Source organism: Mytilus galloprovincialis, chromosome 8 (genome assembly GCF_965363235.1).
Source record: "Mytilus galloprovincialis chromosome 8, xbMytGall1.hap1.1, whole genome shotgun sequence".
NCBI lineage: Eukaryota > Metazoa > Mollusca > Bivalvia > Mytilida > Mytilidae > Mytilus > Mytilus galloprovincialis.
The window spans coordinates 8,689,915-8,709,306 of NC_134845.1; the positions used below are offsets into that span (position 1 = coordinate 8,689,915).

The following is a 19,392-nucleotide window of genomic DNA, read 5'->3' on the forward strand; positions in this document are numbered from 1 at the left end:
GAAAGGATTAAACTTTATTCATGCAAAGTATTTCTTTGGTTGAAATAAAGGTAAATTCTGTACATTTTTTTTAAAAGTACCAATTTAACAAAGACTAATAGGGAAAAATCAATGGTGGTATTACACCTATATATACCACCATCTTGGATTGTACAATCACAGTAAAAAATCGGCCTAGTTATTTGCCTAAATCTGCAAATTTCGAGACAGATTCGCAATTTAAAGGTTAGACTGTTTAATAATATAAAGAAAACTTGGTAATTTTTTTGGATAATTCAAAATATTTAAACAAATATCATTTTTTTTTTGTTTTTAGAATCATTTTTTGAAATGGGCCATTTAAGGGAAGATAACTCTTTTAGTAAAAAAATTATACTGGACTGATAGGGAATTTTTTTTTTACTTGTAGCAAGAAAACAAGTTCGGTGACACCATTTTTTCTTTTTATTTTCTTAAAATATAATACAAAAACTATCTTTTCACAATTTATTTCCAAATTCTATCTCACAGATTTTTTCAAATGTGTTTTTCCATGAACAATCTAACCAAATTTAGGCAATTTTCAACGACATATATCTTGAAAAATAGCACGGTGACCCATACTTTTTATTATATTTTTGAAAAGAGCATAGTAAAATCTTCATTTTGGCTAAGTATAAGAAAATTCTGTCTCAAAAATTATTTACTTTTGATCTACCTTAATACAAATCGTGTACACGTTAGCGGCGATTTGTTTAGGATAACTAAAACTGTAAACTTAAGAAGGCTCGCAGGCACAAGAATTTCAAAAAAAAAAATAAACATTTATTTTTCATTACAAATTTTATTTATTACCTTATGTAGTTGTTACTTTATCATATGGTATAAAAATCATCTCAAAAAATCAATTCGTGTTGGCCCCAGGTGACTTTTAGAATCTAGATATCATTGAAAAAACTCCAAATTATCTCCCTTTGGTGCAAAAATGCCATTTTTTGGCCTTAAAATTGAAATATAAAAAATATCTTTTTTAACTCATCGGTGACCTATATTTTTTATTGTTGTTTTCGAATAAGCTGTACATAAACTAAATACTTGTAAAATTTGAGCGATTTCTGTAATTAAGATCTTTTTTTTTATTTCGATATTACCGCTTTTTCCCCTATTTTTTTTTTTTTTAAATACACTCAGGCACATATTGTGTGCAACAAGAGCAGCATTATGTAGTATACAAAATAATGAATTGCTCAATAAATATTACAAATAAAAAATAACGCAAACCTTTTATCACTACGGGTGAAAAAGACGTTTTCAGTATCTGTGAAATAAGTTTAGGATAGTACTAGCGTAGAATTAATTTTTCAAGATAGATTATTGATTAAGTACATCCTTAAATGACAAATTGTACCATATTTTTCATTTTTGCTAATTATCACGAAAACTATCACTGCATGAAAACTTATCTTTTGTTTTCACCAAAAGATTGCTAAAAGACCACATTTGATATACCTTTTTTGATCTTTTCTAGACCTTTTAAAAAAATACAAAAGATATAAAAGATTATCTTTTGTTCACATTTTGATGCAACAAAAGGTAAACAAATGGCCCACTTTTGTTTTCACAAAAGGTAAACAACATGTTGCCTTTTGTTTACAACAAAAGGTAACAACTTGTGACCTTTTGTGTAATTATAAAAGATGTGCAAATGAGATCTTTTGAATGACAAAAGGTAATAAAAGATAACCTGTTGGTGATCAAAAGATGAGAAAAATATGAACTTTTTGCACATTTTGTCACAAAAATGTTAACAAAAGATATCTTTCCATGATAAAAAGGTGACCAAAATATGAACTTTCTATACATTTCTGTCACACAAATGGTAACAAAATATTAACTTTCTATACATTTCTGTCACACAAATGGTAACAAAATATGAACTTTCTATACATTTCTGTCACACAAATGGTAACAAAATATGAACTTTCCAAATAGTCTTGTCACACAAATGGTAACAAAAGATACCTTTCCATGGTAAAAAAGGTGACCAAAATATGAACTTTCTGTATAGTCTTGTCACACAAATGGTAACAAAAGATACCTTTCCATGGTAAAAAAAGATGACCAAAATATGAACTGTCAGTTTATTCCGTCAGACCAAAAGATGATTGAAACCAAAAAATCTTCACATTCTTGTCACAACTTTAAGGTTGGTTACCATAGTTATTGTTTCAGGTAAAAAAATATTACCAATGATGAACTACCAGCAAATGTTTTGTCTCTCATATAGTAATCAAATTAATTGTGTTTTGTGAAAAAATTCACATTGACTTCAATTGAAAGACTTCCAATCGAAACCAGATTAATGGATTCAATGATACAACTGTTAGACAATAGGTAAACCAGTTTACAATAACTGAGTTATATAATGCACAAATAACCTCCATGACTCATGGCTTGTTAATCAGGAACTGCTAACCTTTACTTAAAGCACTTCAGTTTTTAGTTTTGTTGTTTTATTTCAATTTTGTTAATCCAAAAGCAGTACTTTTACAAATAAAGTAGAACATTTAGGAATCTTTATACAAAACACACTACTTAGTACGTTATAACTATATAAATGCTAAAAGAAATTTAAAATACAATTAGATTTCAAATTTTTATTGATTCCCAATATTCTGTGGCTCCAGATCTCGGACAATCCACTGGCAATTTTCAGCCAACTGAGGCACATCCTTTTGGCTTTGATTGCCAATTGTCCTTTTCTGCAGCAGCCTTAAACTGGCCTTGGAACAAACATTTTTGTAGGCATTGTCAAGTTTTGACTTATAGTCTTTAAATTTACTGGACTGCCAGGATGGTTGATGAGTTATGAACCCATCCTGGCCATTCTCCTCATCCGAAGACATGTAAGCAGGCTTCATGACCTCCATTATCTTTGCCTTCTTATTAAAGCCTAGCTCCATTTTCTCCAAAGCACATAGTCTCCGTTTTGCTTTCTGAAAAGAAAAACATTTATGGTTATATTATCATTGTTCAATGTATGTTTTATATCTAATTATTTCTTTAAATTGTAAAAAGCTATTGAATAGTGAGTATAAATAAAATTGAGAATGGAAATGGGGAATGTGTCAAAGAGACAACAACCCGACCATAGAAAAAAACAACAGCAGAAGGTCACCAACAGGTCTTCAATGTAGCGAGAAATTCCCGCACCCGGAGGCGTCCTTCAGCTGGCCCCTAAACAAATATATACTAGTCCAGTGATAATGAACGCCATACTAATTTCCAAATTGTACACAAGAAACTAAAATTAAAATAATACAAGACTAACAAAGGCCAGAGGCTCCTGACTTGGGACAGGCGCAAAAATGCGGCGGGGTTAAACATGTTTGTGAGATCTCAACCCTCCCCCTATACCTCTAACCAATGTAAAAAAGTAAACGCATAACAATACGCACATTAAAATTCAGTTCAAGAGAAGTCCGAGTCTGATGTCAGAAGATGTAACCAATGAAAATAAACAAAATGACAATAATACATAAATAACAACAGACTACTAGCAGTTAACTGACATGCCAGCTCCAGACTTCAATTACACTGACTGAAAGATTATGATTTCATCATATGAACATCAGGCACAATGTTGTTAATACACTGTTGACGTACCTGCATACTAATACATCGTCACATGTCCAAGTATAGTAGCTAGGGACCACATCAAAAGTTTAATAATTGATAAAAAAAAAACTTAATTGAAATATTTTCCCTGGGACTCCAGGCCAACCCCAACCCCTTGTAATCTAATTTGGAAAACATTATAGGGAACATATATTACGATTGGAAGGTAGGAGTAGATGTAGAGGCAGAGGAATCTCTGATAGTAACGAATCCTGATCCAGCAGAGATATCGGTCAATCAAACCTGAATCACAACCTTATGCTGGTCCATCAAACTTAACATAGCGATGTTTAGTGAACGATAGCAGGGATGACACAGATAGACGGCCGTTAGAGAAGGACAAGAGGTCCAGATAATATACAGACAAACAAAACCTGGAGAGCGTATATTTATATTTAATGTGAAAATGACAATAAGCATCATGGTCGTAAATTTGTGAACGTAGTCAGGCCGTAAGAGCGTGATGAGGACGGAATCGGCGTGCTAGACTCGTAATATGGTCTTGAACAGCGTGCACGTGGTATAAACGTGGTATAGTCGTAATGGAAGCATAGTTGGGTCGTTGTGAGAACGTGATGGTCGTACACAGCTACTTTTGCATAGGTACTATTTCTGTACCAACAGTCTATAGTACTGGAAATCTACTTTTCATATTCAGTACTTGATTTGTACTTGAAAATTTAAGTACTACAATTTTTTTTGTTGCAACGTTTGATTTTTAAAATAGCATTTTGAAAGTATGTCTGTTTCAAATCTCTTAGAATTATGATTTTCAAACATGGAATATTATGATCGCTTTTGGTATTATTTCTGTACCAAAATTTAATTGCAAATCCAGTACTGTAAAATACAGTTACGTAAATAGTGCAATAATTCCAAAGTAAAGAAATAGTACTAAATATCAAAAGTAAATTTCCAGTACTACAGATTTTAAGGGCATACGATACAGTTACAGGGGAGGTAATGACGTTGCTAACGTAAAATGTTATTTTCGCGACGTCAAACTATGACATATAGGGAAAAGATTCATTTTTCGATTGATTTTTATCATTCAAACTGATTTAATTTGAAAACGAGTGCATGGACCACTATTCTATAAAACGACTTTTTGTTTCATTTTGCTGGGAGATTATGTGGACAAAATTTTATAAATCTGTAATTAGTGCAATTTTTTTAATTTTGATGAATATACAGCAAAAAATTACATTTTTTTCTCAATTCATGACCCTTTGATGAATATGAGTTATTTCTGAATAAAAAATGCATAAATTTTTAGGATACTTATAAAATACAGAAATTACAAATTATTTAACAAAAAACAATTTGTGTTTATCTTTTAAAACAAAAAAGTTATGGCTTTCTTACGAAAGGGAAAATAAGGCCACAAATCCGAATTTTGAGCAAATATACAAAATTTCGATCTCATTTAACTAAAAAAATAGCATATGAAGGTATTTTTTTTTATTACATATTTGATTTAGTCAGACAAAAAATAGCCTATATGGAAATTTTCATCAAACTGTAAATACGGGATCAAAACTGTATCTTATGCCCTTAAGTACAGAAATAGTACCTATGCAAAAGTAGCAGTGTAGTGAGATCGTAATAACGTCACTGTGAGATTGTAGCGAAGTCACTCCCAATAGAATCACGCGTTCACTACGCTCTCGCTACGATAGTACAGCGACCTTTGCGATCTTACCACGACCTTACTCTGCTCTCACTACGCTTCTTCTACGACCTGATTTCGCCACGACCGCACCATGATTGTTTTGAACATGTTCAAAGTTAGCCACGCTCATCACGATCATGAAAACCTCACCATGACCGTGATACGACCTTACTGCGATCTACACGATCGCACTACGAACGTCACAATTTGCATTTTTTTTACAGATCGTAGTGCGATCGTAGCCTAGATGGACTGTGGTATTATAAGTAAAGCTAGGTTCACACTGCCGATCAGACCAACTTGATCAAGCTCGATCAAGACAAATTAAGCGACCGGGAGACTGGTCTGTCTCAATCGACAAGAATATTCGGGGTGGTCTACTCGGTCATCATCGATCTGACTTTCTACCCGAGAGTTTTTGACAAGTCAAAAACATTCGAGTTAGGATCGAGAAGCCAGTCACTCGAGAAGAGATCGTGAATACGTCGAGTAGCGATCGAATTGATCGGGAAAGGATCGTAAATAGATCGAGTTTGGTCGGATTACAAATAGTTTACCGATCAGTACTCGATCATTTCGATCTATGCTCGACTTATACCCGATCATTTCCCAATCAACGACAACCTCTTCGATATGTGGTGAAGATTAACTCGACCAATTCCCTATTGTTTCATGCTCACTGTGACTTCTATATTTTTTTCATCCCAGACCAACTCGACCAATACCCGATCTCTACGCGACCACATTCGACCACTCTTCGATCTCTACTCGGCCATACACGAGTATACATGACTGCTACACGATTCTCTAGACATGTGTGCAGCTCTGATTAATTCTCATAACTTTGCTTCTGCAAAAATATATTGTCACTATTTATTTTTAGCTGTACACCATCTCCTACATGTACAGTACGCGTCTGTACTTTTTAATGGTAACGTTTTTTCCTGTACCTCAGTCCATTCTTGGATATGTATGATAACTCGTTTCGAAGCTGTGACATTTTCACATATGTGGTTAAATTTTTGGGGTACGAAGTGAGACAACTTTTTCCGTAAATAAGCATACCCCGAACTTCCTTTCGTGATGCGGCTCTTTGTGGTCAAAAATCCCTTTTTTAACACAATAAGTTCTTCGAAAATTTATATACGTTGAACACATTAATAGCTCCATAGTTTTTACACATTTATTTTATGTTCCTCTACTTTCCTAATCACCACAAGCTCAGTCATTTGTAAAAAATAGAAACATGTCCAATATCACTACACAGAGATTTTTTGTTTACACATGACTTTTGAGTTTCGAGGCGCATTAGGGATCTTGACCCAACTATATGTCACCGTAACCGTCGAATGTTTACAAACACTTTTTTCATACACTTTTTGGTCCGATTTTATTAAAAACAAATGAGACGAACAACACATGGTTTTTATTTGAATTCGTGGTAGATATTATGTAAACAGTTTCCGAAAAGGTATCCTCAAGGGGATTGCAATTCTATTTTTGGCCAAATTTTGGGAAAATAAACCGGTATGACATCTTTGCCCCTTTTTGCAATTTTATTAGTTAAAAAGGCAGGTTATTACCATGGATACACCAAAAAAATATATTTTGAACCATTCAACTACTGAGTATCAGATTTATGGGAAATACTGATTACATCCAATACACATATATGACAAACAGTAGACTTAATTTGTAAGAAAGCAAGGAAAGGGGGGTGGCAATATTTTTGTATATTGTTATCTAACATCAGTACTTATCCAGTGACAAATCTCATTTTGAAGAAAAGAGCAGTAAAACTCCTATAACAAATCAGCGTCCTCCTCCACTTTCAGGAAGTTTTTATAACCATTGTGGTCCTCTTTGTTCAACTCTTGCAGGTCTCTCATACTTTTGATTTTGCCATTTGATTAGGGACTTTCCGTTTTGAATTATCCTCGGAGTTCAGTATTTTTGTACTTATACTGCACACACAGTGGTCGCCTTGTCAGCCACTGCATCATCTAGATGTTTTGGCACCCTTTGCTGTCTATCCCGTTTTGTTTATTTTCTACGCTCTCTTCAAGCTCCGTCACAGCTATTAACCTGTCTATCTGAACCCTGACTACCTTGCCAAACAATCCAACTGCCTTATTTCCATGTAGATATTTTAAATTTAAAATGTTAATCAGACCTTTTATGAACTACTGAATCCAACCAAAATAAACGGGGAACGTGTCCATTGGACACAGATAATGCCCCAGCTTGCATGTAACGTTACAAAGAGTCATTACTCAAGAATAGTAAAAGTGACACCACCCAAATTCGCACTTGATCTGTGATTTATGATATTGCGTTTAATAAAATTTGGTTGAGGCAAAATAAATTATTGTTGGGACGTATATACATGTATGTATACGTACTCAAGGACGGACAAGGGTAATTAATGACTACTCCGTTGCAGCGGGTGATATAAAAAAACAGATGTTTTTATACTGAAATTGAATACTAAACCGACCAATGCCCGACTATCCCTACGAGCCCTATACGATCAAGTCGATTTAGTCTGGCCGAGATCAGGCTGAGATCGAGTATAGTTTATTTGGTCTAGATAGTCGAGTAAAGATCGTGTAGAGATCGTGAATTGGTCGTAATTATCGAATATGCATTCAATTAATGGTCGGGTTTGAGTCGTGATGGAGTCGTTAAGGAGTCGTGAATGGTCGGGTTAAGCTTGTGTACAGTCGGATATCAGTCGGGTAGAAGTCGTAAACAGAACCGATCAAGAATTTGGTCCCGCTTGGTCATGGAAATTTGAACAATCGGGATCATCGAGTTGATCTGATCGGCAGTGTGAACCTAGCTTTAGCCAGTGAACCATGCATGCGCTCCTTGTGGTAAAAATGAGTCGTCCTATCGAAAACGATTTCGAACGGCATCACGAGTTTGCTGTAACCACAATCTCGCTCTCTTTTCCTCCATTTTGATAGCACCAATTGATACTTCTAACTAATCCTGTTTTAATCAAGAGCAACATGGTTAATGCACCTAGTGGAAAAGGATCTGCTTATCATTTGAGATATCCAAGCAAATTGTTATGGGTCTTATTGCTTAGTTATTATTTTTCCTATTTATTGTGTTAGACTTTTTTTTTGCCTTCTTGGCAATTTGAATAAAGTCTATCTGAAGTATTGATATTTTTTTATCTTCCGTGTTTGGAGTAGAACATTAAGATTTAGCGTTTGGTACAAAACTGTACAAATTGCCAAAACTAACCTCATTTTAAGATTATTAAGATTTAGACATGAACAAAGTTTAACTAAAAAATACACGTGTTTTAATTTTATGGTGGAAAGCCGGAAGATATCAAGGAGACATACATACTCATACAGATGGGTACAGTCCCAACCTGTACAACAAGTTAAATTGATAACCAGTCATTTGAACTACTCAAAGTTAACCTGTGACAGGATTTAGGACTGCTCTGACCAGTCCTAGGACCAATATTAAGTTAACTTGAAAAGCAGAATTGGTCCTATGACTGTTTTTATGTCTGCCAAAAAGTTAACTTTGAAACAGGCACGCTATTGATATAAGTTAACTTCGAAACCAGTCCTGCCATAAGTTAACATAAAGTTAACCTTGATTTGAAAAATTTCGATCTAAACCAGACGTGTTCTCAAGTTGACTTTTTACTGGTCTGCTCAAAACTAACTTGTATCCAGCACCGATCTACATCGATTTTTAAAATATATGTTTTAATATCTTTGTTTCTTGGTATAAACATCGAAAAATAAAGTTAAACTAATACTTCCGTGATATAAACACGATTAAAAACATATATTTAAGAAATAATTGATGCCAGCTATACTTTATTGTAGTTTTAACATGGGTAGGCATTATATTCGTGATTATTTTTGCCAGAGCGATAGCGAGGGCTAAAATAACACGAATATAATGCCTACCCATGTTAAAACTAAAATAAAGTATAGCTGGCATCAATTATTTCGATTCTGATTAGGACAATTACGGTAATTTCTATGTTCGCTGTGTATAAGTGTACGATCTTCGTGTAGGCTCTTCCATCAACCTCGCTGTCGATTTTTATCCAACTAGTTCAAACCAGTTTAATTTCGCAAAGTTGTAGGTTTCTAAAATTCAAAATTGAAACAGAAATTAACAAATTAATTTATCAGCCTAACTAAAACAATATTTGAGTCACAATATAACAGAAAATTTATATTACAACAGTCTTTTCCTTTGAGGTCAATTTCTGACACGCACATTTTCAAGTCAGTTGTCAATGGCGGTGGACGCACAAGGAGAATCGGGTAGGTCTTTATTTTACTAAATTAATCGTAAATATTTCGCCGGTTAATAGTGTAGCATTGGTAAATATGTTTATATTTGATAGAGGATTCCTTGATAAAGTTGTGCTGACATTTGAGACTTGGAAGGAGGGGCCCTTTGACAGAGATCCATTTATACTTGCGGTGGCTACACCTTGTAAAGTTGATCAAAGGGCACGCCTTTGTGCATCTGACGATTTCAAATGCTGTATTACATGATGATTAAAATTAATACTGGGTGACAATCTTGTTGCATTTGTAAAATGGATTGGAAACCTTGGTGGTATATTGGTAATTACGCCTATTTTTTTTTATAGGAGAATGGGGTTCGATTCCCTGCTAGGGTCAATCCATTTTATCAGAAATATATGAAACAATTTTGTCATTTCAGTACAACAGTAATAATAACCTATACTTGATTTTATATTTTATCATCGGAACATATGTTTCAATGAAATTATTCTATACAATGACATGCCTTTTTAAAAGGAGAGATGAAACGTGTTTTTCAGAGGGAGGGGTTTTGAAGTTAGAACAGCCAACATGAACGATGCCGTATCTAGGTCAAATATGTCAATTACGAATTGTAACACATTGTTGTCATTGTAAAAGTATAAGTAACAAAATGTGTATCATTTTAGTGTTTGAAAGTGGTTTAATTTAAGGAAATACATTAAATGCATATCAATTTGACGAAATTCATTTTTCTGCCGTAGTCAATATACGCATGTGCAAACTAATTTTATTGGATAATAAAGTATGGTTTCTTTACAAAGCTTAAGAAGCACGTCATATTAGAATTGTAAATAAAGTACACATAAAACATTGCTAGTTCATCCTTGATCTGCCTTTATATAAATTGAAAAACCCGATCTTGGTTACAATGGTAACGGGCATTGAATATATATTCCAATACCTAGCAAATGCAACCATATTTCCACCTTATAATATAAATTTATATATCCAAATAGTAAATCAGCCATATCTTTTATGTCAGGATTCGATGTATAATACAAATGACAACAATATAGGAATACAATACTTACAAACTTTTGTTTGCATACATTTAGGGTGTTGGAATGTCCTCCTTTGCATCAATATATTGATACGTAACAACATTTCAGTAGTTTTGATACCTTCGGCTGACTTGTACAACAAAATTATTCGACCGCATCAACCAAAACTGACCATACATGCACTTTACTTTGTAAATCTATATAGCCGCATAGTAAATCAGCCATAATTTTTTATGTCAGGATTCAATGTATAATACAAATGACAGCAATATAGGATTACAATAACTACAAAGAGGTAGGGCAAATTTGCCGGGATTTTTTTTCATTCGATTAGATAGGTAAATCATGTTTTAAATAGCTCAATAGATGCTAATTATAGTACATGAAAATACGTCACATCATATATTTTCATATCTTGAACAGGTATTCCTACAAAAACAAAGGCCAAGACTATTGATTTTAATATTGAATTTATTTTATTATTAACATCCTTTATGCAAGGTACCATACCACGTAACTTGTCAAGGAGCCAACTAATATCGAACTAATTAAAATCGTGTTTTTCTCATTCTGAATATATGTATATCTGTATTTGTCCTAGTCTTTGAATGTTTTATCGTCTATAAGATAAGATGAGATAATACATGTATATATTTAAACCGGAAAACATCTGACATCAGTTGGTCATAGATCACCCTGTGTTACTAACACATGTTATATTGCCTTTTCTGGCATTTTAACAAATTGGCCCTTCGTTGTGATACAGATGCAACAGCTTCTTGATGTTTTACCTACAATCACGATTTATAGTGTAGTTGATTTGTACTGTTGTGTTGATTTGTACTGTTGTGTTGTTATATTTTCTGATGACTTAGGTACCTGTGTAAGGACGGTGGTAAAAAAATCAGTACTAGTATCTACACAATTTATGATTTGGCGACGAAATAGCTGTTGACTGCACATATAATACCATGTTCAAAACAGGTTTCGAAAAAATATTTGTGCTGTTTTGAAACTTCTATATAATGGCCTTATTTTAGGTTATGTGTATATTACACCCGCAACATTTGGGCGTCATTGCTATAGAATTAATTCTCATATAATTGGTTAGGTACAGGCATCTATATCAGTTTGACGGCAGTTTTCTTACTATAGGAAAACTGACAATCCTAGTCAATTAAGATTGGAGTCAAGAGCACCGGCACGAGCGGGGTTCGAACTCACAACCGCAGTGTTGACTAGCTAGTTTTAGTTTAAACTTATTTTATTTACTCAAAGTAAAAGCGATTGGACACAACTAAACCATACTTATATGAAGTACGAATAACAATAAATTACAATACAATGTTAATATGAGCATGCAATAACTCAAAACATACAATACTTTACGAGTCTATCAATTCAAAAAGATGAAACAGTTATAACGTAAACATTGGCTAGTGCTTATAGAAGTAGAGCTACCTAAACCACTTGGCTATAGGAGCCAAAGAGACCAAAACAAACTATTGCCACAATCCCTAAATGTGAAGGTGTAGTTTATAAGACTTCGAGATTTTAAACAGCCGTTTTAACACTTTTATCTTGTTTTGGGGTAGACTTGATGTTTTCCGCAATTCTGGATTTTATTAAAGTGGGACTAAGAAAGGTGAAAGATACCAAAGGGATATGTAAACTAATAAGTCGAAAACAAACGGACAATACCATGGCAAAACACGAAATAAGAAGAAAATAACACAAGTGTATAAAACACATCATAATCGTAGCATATTTACCTGAACATATAGGATGTTGGTATTTAGTCAAATCTTGACCGGGATTTGTGATTATTTTAAAATTTTCAAGATGGATTTTATGTAAACAAACACAAATGATTTGGCTTTTAATAAATATATATTTGGATAAGTTGATGCAAGCATACGAGGTCATATTGAATCTTATACTGTTATAGATTTATAATGTTTAACCACCATATTGTATTAATGTGTAAACATGCTAATTTTAAGCTATGGAAATCAAGTAGTTTTGTGCATTTTTCCGAGTAGGTTTTAAAAATTTCCAACAGATTAGCTGTCACTATTCTATAAATTTACAAGTGTTTGTCATAACGATAATTTAGAATCGTCATTGAAGGTGGCGCACAAATTCGTGTTTAATAATTCTTTTGAAGTATCATTTGTATTCAAGAGTTGCATTCCTTCGTTCTATGTTCAATTCCAAAAAAAGTAATGTTGATTGTCTACCTTGAACTGGTCATAATTCTATCTTTACGTCTAGTTTATTTTATTGAGCTTTAAATTGCTCCAAAATTTATAAATGTACAAGATCTTAGTATTCTTTATTGGTTTATAAAAAAAAATATGAATATATATAATTTCATTTATTTGTTTTAATCTTTACCAACATAAAGATTTTTTTGTTGTTGAAAAAGACTATAAATGAACAGAACGGCTGTGCGAGTGATGTATATCCAGTCAAGGTCGTTAAACACTTCCATCATCAAAATTTATTATTTCCCCCTAATGAAAGAATGATTGGGAAAATTGACCTGAGTTATCTTACATTAATCACAGAGAGGGTTTAGCAATCAATTTTTAATAATAGCTTGATTAACGTTAAAACAATTTTCCACTAAAAATGAATGTTACTTTATTCAAATATAAGGACTTCGTTAGCTAAATCTTCTAATATTATTAGATGTTATGATTTTTTAAGACAATAGATAAATCATGGCTTGAACATAGGCAATTAAGATATGAGCAATCCAAACCCCATTATTATAAATTATATTATAATATCTTTAAAATCAATAGTGTTTTACTTTTGGCTAGGAATTAGTTTCCTTTTTTTTTATATTGTAGAGCAAAGGGTTTTCCCCCAAACTGACTGGAATGAGACCTAATTATCTCAAAATTGTGTTTAACACTGTGATAGTAACAGATGATGTTCCAATTCAAAACCCTCGTCTGCGATCACATGTAAATGTTTTAATAAGGCTATACGGTCATGATTGCTGGTCAGTGAAAGTCGCCGATGTGTTTATTCACAACTATTCTAGACTCGGGGCAACTTCCAGCTTGCAGTTTATTAGACATTTGTTTATTGTTGAGGCATTTCTGTGTATATGAAATCCTATCAGTCAGTGCACACTTAAATCCAAGATAAATAAGATTAATATATACAATGTATGGCATGCTAATCGTTTTATCAAAATTCTTTAATAAAAAAAGGTTAGATATCAAATTATAACGTGGGTGTTTATACCTGTAAATTAATGCCCTTTGTTTATTTGAAGAATTTCTCGAGTCAATCATGTTCTCAAATTCATTCTGCAATTTGATTGGTTGAAGTTTACCTTACTAAGATGAACAATCTTAATATAGGTTTTCACACTAACTGATAGTGTTCATAACATTACCGACACTACAGGGACTTGCATGTTTTAAGCCTCGGGTAAGACTTCTTCATTATCACACGTCTTATTTGAAGAACACTGATCCTTTCTTCAATGATTTATATGGACACATTACTATTAAGGAATATGTATATCTGTAATGCAAAGCTCTGATTAGTTGCCCGGCTTTTACTATAAGTTTGTTCTTTTTGGTTTACAAGAGACATTTATTATCCCTAGTACATCTGATGCAGTAAAATTCGCACTGTTATTGCTATTGCTTTTTGTATGTCATACAATAAAACACTTTTAGAAACGATTTTACATAATGTAATTGATTTGAAAACCTCTGTTGTGGATTAACCTTTATCTGCTTTGCTCAAACCCAATGAGAATGTATGTGTTAGCGGCAATAAGTGAAATTAGGGATTAAGCTTAAATCCTTGGCAATAAGCTAACGCTTTAATCGAGTATTTGGTTTTGCTGAATTAAATGGACTTCCCATCTTTGAATTTTTCTTAGAGTTTCGTATTTTCTTTTTATATGATTTGTTTCTTTAAGCTTAGACATTTCTTGTTAAATTTCACAACATATCTATATGTTTTTTCATCAATCATCTAGCAGTACTTGATGGAATAAATCAAAAGCCTCGCATCTATGATGTTATTTTTTACTGTAGAAGATGCAAATAAATGCCTGTTTGTTCATGCTGTATTCTAGTAACTTTTGTTTGGCTAACTTGTATGCCCTAGTAAATAGTTTAAAAGGTACCAGGATTATAATTAAGTACGCCAGACGCGCGTTTCATCTACATAAGACTCATCAGTGAAGCTCATATCAAATTGTTATCAAAGGTACCCGGATTATAATTTAGAACGCCAGAAGCGCGTTTCAATCAAAATATTCATAAAGCCAAACAAGTACAAAGTTGAATGTCTTAGTAATGTACAAGAGCTGCAACTACACAGGCATATTACATTCACATCAATTTCTCGTGAATTTAAATTCAGGTGAATTTCACGTGAATTTGAATCCAGGTGCATTTTACGTTAAATTCACGTGAATTCCATATTAAACGAGCGTATACATGAAACTCACGTGATATCACATCAAATCTCATATAGAACCCAACTGAATTTCACGTGAAAACTACAAGAATTTTTTTTAAAGAAAGTAATTCAAATCATATCTTCATTTTCAAATTTTATTAAAACCATGAAAAATACAAATTTTGTTTTTAAAAGTTCATGTGTAATTCATGTGAAACATTTCACGTGAGAATCATCTGAATCTCAATTTACGTAAAATTCACATGCAAATGTTCACGTGAGTTTCATGTCTTAGCTCGTTTGAGGTGAATCTCACGTAAAATTTTAACGTAAATTTCATGTGAGATTCACGCGAGCAAACTTTCCTGTGTACTGTAAACCGGGAAATTTTCACAGAAAAGAATTGACACGCGAAATAAAAATGACCGTGAAAATATGAAGGAAAAACCTTTTTAATAACATTTACTTTTACCAGTTGTGACTTGGATGGAGAGTTGCCTCATTGGCACTCACACCACATCTTCTTATGTCTACGTATATGAGAGGAATATATAGGAACACTGTATACATGTAACACTGATTTTATAAACGACACATATATAACTGAAATCATAACTATATATCTTTTAATGAAAAGCTTTGTTAGAAATCATGTCTTTAACTCAAAGTAAAACACTCATTACAATTATGTTAATGACACCGACAATCAGTAATAAAAATATCACCTCGTTGAATCTACTACAAAGATATATCAGATCAAAAGATCGACTAATTAGCAATAATCCTGACATCATTTTATTTTAATTCATTATTTTCTATTATTGTGTATGTGTTTTTACAAGCATTGAAACATGACAAACTTTTAATCTACATTAACATAAATGAACCGAAAGCAAAAGATTTTTGATTGATTTCATCACTTGATTTAAGATATATAAAAGCTGTTCAATTCCCAAATCATTTATTAAAATATTTATATAGGTCACTGGGATATCACGAATTCATAACGGCGCGAATTTAGATTTGTGTTAATAAATCGCGAAATAAAGACGATGCGAAAATTTCCCTGTTTACAGTATTATAAAGGAACTGGATCTCACTTCACCGTTTTTTATATCAATTTTAGCAGCAATCAAAGCTGCCCTTCACACTTGTTGTTATACTTCATTATTAATTGACACTGTGAATCAGATATGGATACTAAAAAATCGAAAGTTCTGTAAACGTTTTGCAAATTCATCTAAGGTAATTCTATTCCTGAGGAAGAAAAGCCTTATCATTTCAAACATTCAAAAGTTTAATAAACAGTTAATTTATAAATATGACCATACCAATGATAATTCATGTAGGCATAGAAGTGCTGACTACTTGGCTGGTGATACTCTCGGGGAATAAAAACTCCGACAGCAGTGGCATCGACCCAGTGGTTGTTCCACTCTTTAAATGATGTTCTTTCTCTAGATAACTATTTGTGACAATGTTGAAAATAAATTTACCATCAAACTAATACGACAAAAGATATCATTGTAGCTTCTCAATTGTAAACATTCCATTGCTGTGTAGCAATCATCCGGCAGCACCTGCATATAGAGTATATATCGCATATAGTTGGAAAGACATGCCAGCATTTGAATCCTCTCCCTGGATTTCTTTATAAAGTTGTTTATAACTAAGTTATTAAACCAGTGTCCCAGGTGGTGAAGTAGAAATCGCTCATCCATTTTAAGGATGCCATTACCAATTGTTAATCGTTATGGGGTATCTGTTTTAATGACGACAAGGTATTATGATAAAACATTTATATTTGGGGATGTCTTAAGGTAAGATAAGCTCGACAGAAGATAAGAGCCAATTACCAATTTGTTTTTGCGACAAGCATTCCACTTTTTGTCCATCTAATGAGTTAAGCCTTTTTATACTGATTTTTATAGTTCGTTCTTATGTTGTACTGTTATATACCACTGTCCCAGGTTAGGGGGAGGGTTGGGATCCCGCTAACATGTTTAACCCCGCCACATTATTTATGTATGTGCCTTTCCCAAGTCAGGAGCATGTAATTCAGTGGTTGTCGTTGTTTATGTGTTACATATTTGTTTTTCTTTCATTTTTTTTGCATAAATAAGGCCGTTAGTTTTCTCGTTTGAATTGTTTTACATTGTCTTATCCGGGCCTATTATAGCTGACTATGTGGTATTGGATTTGCTCATTGTTGAAAGCCGTACTGTGACCTATAGTTGTTAATGTCTGTGTCATTTTGGTCTTTTGTGGATAGTTGTCTCATTGGCAATCATACCACATCTTCTTTTTTATATAATCACCTGCTCTAACGAATCAAAGTATAAGGAATAACACGACACATGTGGAAAAGGAGTGACCTACTCCTCAATGGAACCTGATATCACTTCCGGTGTTTGGTTGGCTATAAGTTCCATGTCTCGCGTTTTCTATGTTGTTTTGTGCAGACCGTTGTTTGCATTTTTTGATTTTTCATTGATAGCTGGCTCTGCTTACCCTTCCATAGTACCTTAGTTTGAAAGTTTGAATGTCCTTTTGGTATTTTCCGCCTATCATTTACACTTCTAACACTTGGGAACATTTGTGCGTGCAAGAGTCAATATATCAGTCAAAACATAAAAATTTATTATCACCCAACGTGTTTAAATCTTATTCATTTAATATTTAAGAAATCATAATCTATGAAACTTATCATGCTTAGTGAGCTGCAAAAGGACACGGTTCCTATTCCTTAATTCCATGTTCATAATGTTATCTTTGCCTTCCCTAAAAACAGCGTAAATTGTAAATCCATAATATATTTGTAAAAGGACAACATTGTTTCAAGGATAACAAATTCATCCTGTGATGATAACACAAATTGAAATGCACCAACCAAACCCATACGAATTAAAAGTGTTGCATATAACGTTCAATACCATAAGTTTTCGAATGGTAGCGCTCCACATGCCTAAACAAATTGGAAAGTAAAAATCACAATAAGTCAACAAATGACAACAGCTCATGGCTTATCAACTTGTATATGTATCGTCAGATTGGTTGCGTAGGTAGTACGACAAAATGATCAACGACGTCTTTAAAATGCTTTGATATAGCGAAATAACTGTTCTTTGCGTAATGTTGGTCGCGAAATGTCGCCATATTGTACGAACGCGTTTTCGTTGTGCTCACGTATACATTAGTGTCAATGCAATAAGATAAGATATCAGAACAAAAGTATATTGTTAATCTATAACACACTTGTAAATGCATTTTAGTCTTAAACGGTATATAAACATCCTCTAGAAAGGGTTATTTTCAAGATATGTTCTTAATATAAAATCAGTAATGCTCAGAAATTTTCCTGCATTCTGACAAGAACGAACTTTTTTTTAATCTTGTACAGGTACACGACAGATAATGATCAATCAATACAAAGCCGTAAACGATCGTTATTGAGTATAAGCAAATGATCTTAACAGTACTGAATTAATTGGAATTTACCGTATTTGTAAAATCTGAAAATCAACTCCATCACTAAACATATGCAATTATTATCACGTAGCAAAATTAACGGAATTCAATTTCGATGAATTCAATTGTTTTCTAAACCAAAATCACCTAAAATTTATCGATACTGCTATATTTTATTATATAAATGCGAAATTTTTTTTCAAATATAACAGCAATGTGTATTAATATGAAAAAATAATGATTGCAATATTTTTCTTATATAAGTGCAATAGTTTTTTTCATATACTAAAAGTACGACAACAAGTCACAATGTTTGTCAAGAAAATTGGAAATATAATTCACAACCATAGTTCATAACAGGTTTAATCATATGTAAAATATTACTAAAATTCAAACCTGTAACGAAATCCCGCTTAAAAAAACTAATTAAGTCGAAAATGAAGTTTTATCCTTTTGATAGTTGACAATGCAAACAACCTGCTAAGTCCATTATTTTTTTTATCACTTTACTATACCGAGTAGTTCTATTTAAAGTGATGATGCTCTAACGGAATTCAAATCTGACTTTTTTGAATATTCTACCGACCTTCCTGATTTTATCATCTGTCATGCTGTAAATATCCACAAAGACAATGAAATATTATTTCTTGAAAGAAAAAATAAACATTCAGACAAACAATTTAATCCAATACGGTTCACAATTACACCTGGAAATAAACATTCAAAAAGAAAAACAAGATTCCAACCAACGACAAATGTACAATTACTGTAGTCCCAAACTTTGAAGATATCATCTGTCATCCTAATAAAA

At 32.9% G+C, this 19,392-nt stretch overlaps 1 protein-coding gene across 1 annotated transcript in view; it reads left to right on the plus strand.

Moving 5' to 3' along the window:
* Positions 1-14,071: 14,071 nt before the first annotated feature.
* LOC143084994 (heat shock 70 kDa protein 12A-like) overlaps positions 14,072-19,392 on the plus strand; it is a 77,620-nt gene continuing 72,299 nt past the window's right edge. The window contains exon 1 of the mRNA XM_076261110.1: positions 14,072-14,123. The gene's annotated coding sequence lies outside the window, so the exon portion shown is untranslated. The remainder of the gene's footprint in view (positions 14,124-19,392) is intronic.